Consider the following 6525-nt stretch of genomic DNA (forward strand, 5'->3'; position numbering starts at 1 on the left):
AGTTCTCCAGAGACACCCGTTGCTCTGATGTTTCCACACCCACCCACCAGCTTCAAAGGCTAACAACCCTCGCACAATTCCCATCCATGCTTACACCGGCCCCCAGCAGGCCCACGCAGCCCTCCCAGCTGCACTGCTTTCTTGTGGAAATCCCTCAAGCTACACCCTGGGTTTGTCAATCAGTTTGTGACAGAATAAAACCAGACAAGTCAAAAAATCAAGTGAGAAACAGGTCTATGTTGTCTACCACCAGCTCCTTACCTTCTCAGGGCTCCGACACTGGTCTGATGATGCCCAGTTGCCTGAAGTTTCTTTTTTGTTTTTGGTGTTTTGTTTTGTTTCGAGACAGGGTTTCTCTTATAGCCAGGGCTGTCATGGAACTCACTCTGTAGACCAGGCTGGCCTCGAACTCAGAAATCCGCCTGCCTCTGCCTCCCAAGTGCTGAGATTAAAGGCGTGCGCCACCACCGCCTGGCCCTGGAGTTTTGTCTTAGAAAGAAAGCAGCAGATTGTTCACTAGAAGTATTATAGCCCTGAAGCTAGGGCCAACAACTCTAGCCTGCCTCTCTCTCTCTCTCTCTCTCTCTCTCTCTCTCTCTCTCTCTCTCTCTCTCTCGCTCTCTCGCTCTCTCGCTCTCTCGCTCTCTCGCTCTCTCGCTCTCTCGCTCTCTCGCTCTCTCGCTCTCTCGCTCTCTCGCTCTCGCTCTCTCTCTTTCTCTTTCTCTTTCTCTCTCCTGGGAAAATCTGTGGTACAGGCTCTACACACTGTCTCTGTGCTTCTTTACTCTCTTCTAGTTGCTTATGGTTGTTTTTAAGATAAGGCTTCATACTGTAGTAGGCCTGTAAAAGCTCAATCTACTTTACTCTGGCCCAGTCTCCAGCGAGGGTTGAACAATCTGTCTTGACTGGCATGTACCACCTTTGTGAGAATCAGGTGAACCTCCAAAGAGGAGTGAATTCAAAGCTGAGAAAGAAGGGTGTGATGGGAAAACATTAAATCTATTATTCTTACGATTTCAGATTTCAACTACGTTAAATTTCTGCCATGTGCAAATTCTTTTTTTTTTTTTTTCCACGAGGGGAGGTTTATTAAGAGAGTGGGAGAGCAAGAGGAGAGAGAGAGAGAGAAGTAGAGAGGAGTAGAGGCCGGCCATGACCACGTGGAGAGAGGGGGAAGAGAAGGGGAGAGGGGAGAGGATAACCTGCAGGTGCTCAGGGTTGAGGAGCAAGAGCCCATGTGCAAATTCTAATGTCATGTATTCTCAAACAGTAATGTGACCCTTGATCTGGGTGTTGGTGGGGGTGTTTTGTTACATTGTAGACTGTCATTTTTGCAGGTCTAGCTGAGGAACTCCCAGATGATAAAAATGTCTTTGGACCCCAACCGCACATTGGATAGCAGGCCTGAAAAAGACACTGAGAACTTTCACTTCACGAGGTCTAATAGAGAAAATAAGAGGTGTACATTCTAGAATGTACAGTTTAAAATATTAACTAATGATGAAATGGCAAACACAAGAAATGACAGGTTCCTGAGGATATTCTAGTTGACTCTTACACAGGAAAGGCATTGGACAGGAGGAGAGGGTCTCCGCACTGACCAAACGCGAGAAGATGGGAAAGGCATTGGACAGGAGTCAACAGCTGTGAGACCTAGCCAACTCTTGGGCCAAGACCACACCCTGGTCCTATCCTAGAAAGGGTGATAGGAGTTGTTGTTGTGCAGATTAAGGGCAATGAATGATGAGAATCAGCCCTAGCTATGTGGCCCTGCCTAGCCTGGTAGTAACTTTGCAATCAGGCCGAAGCTCAGACTCATGACGCTCCTGTTGTCTCAAGCTTTCCCAAGTTCTGGGGTTGCAGGTATGAGCCACCACACTAGTCGTATTTGCTTCAAAATATATAAAATGATGGGTGGTGGTGGTGGCAGTGGTGGTGGCGGGGTACAGTGGTGGTGACATGTGGTGGTTCGAATGAGAATGGTCCCCATAAGTTTGTTGAGAAGGATTGGGAGGTGTGGCCTTGTCAGAGGAAGTGTGGCTTTCTTGGAGGAGATGTGTCACTAGGGGTGGTCTTTGAGGTTTCAAAAGCCCATTACAGGCCTAGTCTCCACCCACCTCCTCTCTACTGGCTGCATGTGAATCAGGATGTAAAGCTCTGAGCTACTTATTCCTCCAGCAACATGCCTGCCTGCCTGCCTGCCTGCCACCATGCTCTCTGCCATGATGATAATGGGCTAACCCTCTGAAACTATAAGCAAGTCCTCAACTGAATGCTTTCTTCAATGACCACAATCCTAGTAATTGGAAGGGTGAAGCTACTGGATCAGGAGTTCAAGGACATTGTCTGGTTAAAGAGTTTGAAGCCAGCCTGGGCTCCCTGAATCCCTGTCCCACAAAACAAAAACAAACCTGTAATGCTAGGCATGGTGGTACACCACTTTAATCCTAACATTCAAAGGTAGAGGCTGGAGACAAAACCCTGTAAATACAGTGGGCATGCCTATAATCTAGCTCTCAGAGGCTATAGCAGGAGTCCCTTAATGAATTCCAATTCATCTTGGGAGACTCTGCCTCAAAAACTAAAAAGGCAGGAGCTGAAGGGATGACTCAGTAGTTAAGAGCACTTACTGCTCTTCCAGAGGACTGACTTTGGTCCCAGCAACAACGACAGGCAAGTCCAGCTCCAGGGGATCCCACACCTTCTAGTTTCTGTGGAAACTCATGTATATGCAAGTATATGCATGTACAGGCACACTCTTGTGTGGGCACACACACAGACACACAAATGAAGACAAAAATACCTGCACATAAAAAATAAATAATTTTAAAAAGATATTTTAATATAGGCCTAAAAATAAATGCTAAGAGAAAGAGAAGCTTCCAGCAGAAAGATAAGACACACCCAAAATCTTGAGTGTAGGCTTCAAAGAAGAGCTGAGGAAGCAGGACATCCCCCAGTGTGGGTACAGCTGTGGTAGGCTCCTCAAGAGCCGTGCTCATTGCTTTTTATGTTCCGTTTGTTTGTTTTTTGTTTTGTTTTTTTTTTACAATAATCCTATGTAAGATTTTAGAGGGTTTTGACGTTACCAATCCAAATGAGGCCAGGCTGAGGTGGCGCACGCCTTTAGTCCCAGCACTTGGGAGGCAGAGGCAGGCGGATTTCTGAGTTCAAGGCCAGCCTGGTCTACAGAGTGAGTTCCAGGACAGCCCGTCTATACAGAGAAACCCTGTCTCGAAAAACCAAAAAAAAAAAAAAAAAAAGAAATCCAAATGAGACCACAAGGTGCTTCCTTAGGGGTCCCTGATAAGACTATAATTGATAAGGTAAAAGTATAACTCACAAGGATACAAGGATGTAGGATAACTCTACTATAGCAACGCTAGCAGTCCTGTTACGATTCTTTGGAGAGAATGAATGAGGGCCTACCCAAGGTCATATACATCCAGAAGTTAAGCCTGTTATTACTTCAACATAAAACGTCTATGTATGACCAGGAGCACACAAAACAAAGACAAGCAGGCAGGCAGGGCAGCCTTTATGTTGGAATTTTTTAACATAAAAAAAAAAAGTGTGTGTGTATGTGTAAGTTAGAGTTGCTTCCCTCCTTCCAAAGTTCTACCAGGAATTGAACTTAGACTGTTATTAGCCTTGGTGGTAGGAACCTTTAGAAGCTTCAGTCAGACTCTGGAGTGAGGAAAACCTTCTGTTTTCCTATGCCATCATATATTTCTTGGTCTTTCTATGTTCCTTCAAGATTTGGATAAATGAAATAAAGAGCTAAGTGCCATTCCAATCCAGGAGGCATCAGGAGTCAAGCAAAGGAATAGAGGTGGAGCCCAGCGTGATATACAGACAGTACTCACAGGGCTGAGGGGTGGCCCAACATGATATACAGACAGTACTCACAGGGCTGAGGGGTGGCCCAGCGTGATATACAGATAGTATTCACAGGGCTGAGGGGTGGCCCAGCATGATATACAGACAGTACTCACAGGGGTGAGTGACCTGACCTGCGGGTCCTAGTTATTCGTGGGGGCGAGGAGGACTACAACCTGAAAAAGAACGGGTGAGAGAGAAGAACGGACTCAAGGAAGCAATTGCTTGTCAAGAGCCATCTATTTGAACGCAAAGCGCCCTTTTACAGTATATTTTACAAAAGGAAGGGGGTAAGAGGGGCCAGGTGGTGGAAAAGTACAGAATCTTCTTGGCCTGTGCCTTGAAACATTTCATGGTTTATACGGTACACTGCCTTGAATTATGATCTACCTGCTTTCCTCAGAAGATACGGCACACTGCCTTGAATCTATCTGCAGCTGCCAAGCAGGATCTTGCAGTTGCCAAGCTGCAGGGGACATTGTGCAGGTGGGGAAAGGTAGTGGGTGAGGATAAGGGCGAGGGTCCTGGCTTCTGGCAGGTGAGGGATGGCCCAGCATGATATACAGACAGTACTCACAGGGGTGAGGGGTGGCCCAGCACCTAAGAGCACTTGTTGCTTTTGCAAAAGGCCTGGATTCAATTTTCAGTAAGCACATGGCAGCTCACAGCTGCCTGTAAACTCCAAGTCCAGGAGGTCCGATGTCCTCTTCGGCCTCTGAGGGCTCCTGCACACACATGGTGCACACACACTTGGGCACACATAGACGTCCACATAAAACAGATGTATTAAACCATTTTCAACCTGAATGTGATGGCTCTTATGCACCTTTAATCACAACGTTCTGGAAGCAGAGGCAGGCAGGAGTCTGTGAGTTTGAAGCCAGCCTGGATGAGCCTCAGACCAGTTAAAGCTACACAGTGAGATCCTATTAAAACAACAACAACAACAACTACTGCTACTACTACTACTAGCAGGTAGGCCTGACCCAGTATAAAAGGGGCTGCTTGCCCCCTCCTGTCTCTCTTTCTCTCTTGATCTCTTGCCTTCTTGGGCTCTTCCCATCCCCTCTCCCCTCCCCCTTCTCTTCATGTGCTCATGGCCTACCTCTACCTCTCTACTGTCTCTCTCTCTCTCTGCATCTACTACCCTCCTAACTCCCCTCCCCATGCCCTGAATAAACTCTATTCTATACTGTCCTGTGGCTGGTCCCTCAGGGGAAAGGGATCCTTTGGCATGGTGCCTGAGACATCCCCTTCCCCCATACCTCACCACACACCCATAGAACATATTCTCTCTCTATCTTTTTATAAACACATCAACTTTTTTCAGGGGCTGGAGAGATGACATCGTAATTAAGATCCACAGCTACTCTCCAGAGAACCTGGCTTCAGATCCCAGCACCCATATGGAAGATTTTGATCCTTTGTGACTCTAGTTCCAGAGGACCTCACGCCTTCTTCTGGCCTTCACAGGTACCAGGCATGTACATGGGGCACAGAAATACATGCAAGTGAGAGACCCACACACATTTAAAATTAAACAAAACAAAACCAAAAACCAAAAGAAAACCCACAAGTTTTTCATGCTCTGCAGTTAGGAGCACTTGCTGCTCTTCTGAGGACTGAGTTTGACTCATGTTTGGTGGCTCACAGCTACGTGTAACTCTAGCTCCAGGGCGCACCTATGGGAGTCTTCTGGCCTCCATAGGCAACTGTACATACATGGCTCTCCCTCCCTCTCTCTCTCTCTCTCTCTCTCTCTCTCTCTCTCTCTCTCTCTCAAATAAGTAAATAAATAAATATTAAAAAAACTCTGTGTGCTATATTCTCATCATTATATCATAATTCCTTTTGATGCCCAAATTCTCCCAATTTGGCCAACAAGAGAGAACCTATATACCTCTCGAGAGGTGCCTATATACTTTTTACTTGACCTCAGCAATCTTTTCTCTTCTCCTTCTCAAATGCCAATTAAAAAAAAAATACAGATGTTTTGCCTGCTTGTACCTCAGTGTACTACTTGTGTGCAAGGAGATGCCTGCTTGTACCTCAGTGTACCACTTGTGTACAAGGAGATGCCTGCTTGTACCTCAGTGTACCACTTGTGTGCAAGGAGAGGTGTTGGATCCTGTTACAAATGGTTGTGAATTGTTGTGTGGGCTTGGAGGATCGAACTCACCTCACTCTTAGTCACAGAACCTCTCTTCCTCATTGGACCATTTTCTGTTTGGCCTACAGTTTTGGTCAACTCACTGTTTAAAAAATTAAATCAGTTTCCAGAGTTTAAAATTATGGGACATCTTGCACAAAACTCCAAGTTCCTGTCAACTCCTAAAACACCGGGTTTTCATTCTCATCAAAAGCAGAAGACGAGTCAGAAGACAAGTGAGAGAGGGTGCCTTCAAATGGATTCACACTGTCAGAGAAGGTCTTAGGATCTCATTGAAGCTCCAAGCTTTTACCACTGACTTTCACTTCTTACCGTCTTGTCCCTTTGAAGGCTGAGGAAAAATGAAAAGCAAAGAGGAAGGGAGCAAAGAGAATAACAGAAGGAGGAAACAACTTTGTGTTACTGTTTTGTTTTGTAGAATCACAGGGCCTCTCTCTCTCTCTCTCTCTCTCTCTCTCTCTCTCTCTCTCTCTCTC

Source organism: Grammomys surdaster, unplaced genomic scaffold (assembly GCF_004785775.1).
Source record: "Grammomys surdaster isolate TR1022 unplaced genomic scaffold, NIH_TR_1.0 124988, whole genome shotgun sequence".
Classification (NCBI taxonomy): Eukaryota; Metazoa; Chordata; class Mammalia; order Rodentia; family Muridae; genus Grammomys; species Grammomys surdaster.